Below are 3,003 nucleotides of genomic sequence, written 5' to 3'. Positions count from 1 at the left end.
AATATACTGATTTCAAATTTTGGCACAAGGCCAGCAAGTTTAGTGGAGGGGCTAAGTTGATTACATCGACCCCAATATTCAACTGGTACTTATTTTATTGACCCTGGAATGATGAAAGGTAAAGTCAACCTCAGTGGAATTTGAACTCAGAATGTAAAGATGGATGAAATGCCAACTAAGCATTTTGCCTGACACGCTAACCATTCTGCCAGCTTGCCACATCATCATCATCATCATCATCATCATCGTTTAACGTCCGCTTTCCATGCTGGCATGGGTTGGACGATTTGACCGAGGACTGGCAAGCCAAAAGGCTGCACCAAGCTCCCATCTGATCTGGCAGAGTTACTACAGCTGGATGCCCTTCCTAAAGCCAACCACTCTGAGAGTGTAGTGGGTGCTTTTACGTGCCACCGGCATGAGGGCCAGTCTGGCGGTACTGGCAACGGCTACGCTCAAATGTTGTTTTTTATGTGCCACCTGCACAGGAGTCAGTCCAGCGGTACTTGCAACGACCTCGCTTAAATGTTTTGTTCACGTGCCACCAGCACAAGTGCCAGTAAGGCAACGCTGGTAACGATCACACTCAAATGGTTCTTTTTATGTGCCACCAGCATGGAAGCCAGACACCTGCTCTGGCAGTGATCTCACTAGGATGGTGCTGTTAGCGCTCCACTGGTACAGGTGCCAGTCATTGAATTTGGTTCAATTTCAATTTCACTTGCCCCAACAGGTCTTCACAAGCAGAGTTTAGTGTCAAATGACGGAAGGTTGGCATGGGTGCAAGTCGTCGAATTTGGTTCGATTTCACTTGCCTCAACAGGTCTTTATATATTATATACACACATGTGTGTGTGTGTGTGTGTACTGAAGGTGCATGAACTAATGCACCTTCAATCACAAGATCATAGTTTTGATTCCTGGATCATGGAGTATACTGTGCTCTTGAGCAAAACACATCTAATGTGTGACACACCATGCACCTATCCAGGCAATGATGGTTTGTTGGAGGGCGTGAGCTAATCTGCAGTACAAGCCTTTAAGTACTATAAACAAATCATTTGAGCAGATTGCTCAGTTAGAAATTGTGGACACGAGAGTCCTGGATGTATGTAGGTGTGTTTGTTACTGACTCTTTACCTTGATATCACATGATAGTTGTAAGCAGATGTCACTGTTATGCAGGTGGTGTCCACTGTTTCCAATCTTCTGTGAAAACATGTCTGGTCACAGGGAAATATTAGCTTGCTTGGAAACAGGTAAAAGTTGGCAACAAGACAGGCATCCAGCTGTAGAAAATCTGCTTCATTAGATGTCATCTAACCCATGCAAGCCTGAATAAAGGGGACATTAAAAGCAATAAAACCCCATGAGAAGCCTTAACATCAGAAGAGCATTTCAACGTCTTGTAAGAGGACCACCAAAAATTAGTTATCAAACTACTGGCGCCATCTATCTCTCATCTCTTGAGCTAGAAGTTTCCTGTCACACACAATATTTATTGCTGTGTGTGTGTGTGTGTGTGTGTGTGTGTGTGTGTTTACAGGGTTATCTCTCTCTGACCCACATTCAGAGTTCAGTTAGGTCTTCAACTTTCTTCCTAACATATTAACAACCTTCTTATTACTTCCTAATTAAACTCTCCTATGTAGATGATATCATCCTTTCCTCTTCTTTAATATTCTATATATATATATATATATCCCCGCCCAACACACACACGCACACACACACACACAATTTAAAAACCTCACACTTCACCTACTCAAATTCAATGAAAATATCCTTCAGCAAGTATATCTACTTCCTTTCAACAACACCAATACACATCAACAAAACCCAAGCTAAGGAAAGAGCCACAAAGTGGTTGTCTGACCTGCTAGAAACAGCACCTAAAACTCAACCTACAGTCTTAAGAATGGTGTCTAAGACTACAGTAAAGAGATGGTCATTGATAGAATGCTTTCAATCTAAAGCATTGAAAGAATGTTTCCACTAATAGAATGCTTAACCCTTTAGCATTCAGATTACTGTCAAATGTAATTTTTATTTATGTTGTTGTTTCCAATTAATCATGCTCAAATGGATTATCAACAATATTTGTTTGTAACTTTAACTTTTTACCTGCACACTTGAATTTTGTCAGCAGATGTATAAATACCAATGAATCACAATTATGTATTTCCAGTAAAATCAGGGACACTGCATTGATATTGTAATGTTTCACCACATTGTTGTAATATTTTCAATGGTGTTCTGAAGATCTCTATCACTTTGGCTACCAAAATACTCTTTATTATTGAAACAACTGTAACTGATTCACCTAAAGACAAGTAACTCTTATTCACACTAGCTTGTAGCTAAGAGAATTTCCACAATATTTGATATCTCAAACAGCATTGGTTGAAAATAGGAAAACATGTCAATATTTTTTCCAAGATTCATCAATATAGGCGCAGGAGTGGCTATGTGGTAAGTAGCTTGCTTACCAACCACAAGGTTCCGGGTTCATTCCCACTGCGTGGCACCTTGGGCAAGTGTCTTCTACTATAGCCTCGGGCCGACCAAAGCCTTGTGAGTGGATTTGGTATACGGAAACTTAAAGAGCTCATCGTATATATGTATGTATGTTTGTGCATATGTTTGTCCCCCAACATCGCTTGACAACCGATGCTGGTGTGTTTATGTCCCCGTAATTTAGCAGTTCGGCAAAAGAGACAGATAGAATAAGTACTAGGCTTCCAAAGAATAAGTCCTGGGGTCGATTTGCTCGACTAAAAGGCGGTGCTCCAGCATGGCCGCAGTCAAATGACTGAAACAAGTAAAAGAGTAAAGAGTAATGATGGAAACAAACGGACACTAAAACTGAACAATTATCATTTAATTAATTTATTTATTATTATTATTATTGACAAGAAATACATGTATTTGTTTACTGCAATGACAAATCAAATGAAACATTGATAAAATAATTGTAACTGTCTGCTTGTTATGGGTGTGGGT

Source organism: Octopus bimaculoides, chromosome 23 (genome assembly GCF_001194135.2).
Source record: "Octopus bimaculoides isolate UCB-OBI-ISO-001 chromosome 23, ASM119413v2, whole genome shotgun sequence".
NCBI lineage: Eukaryota > Metazoa > Mollusca > Cephalopoda > Octopoda > Octopodidae > Octopus > Octopus bimaculoides.
Note: the sequence above shows the minus strand (reverse complement) of the source record.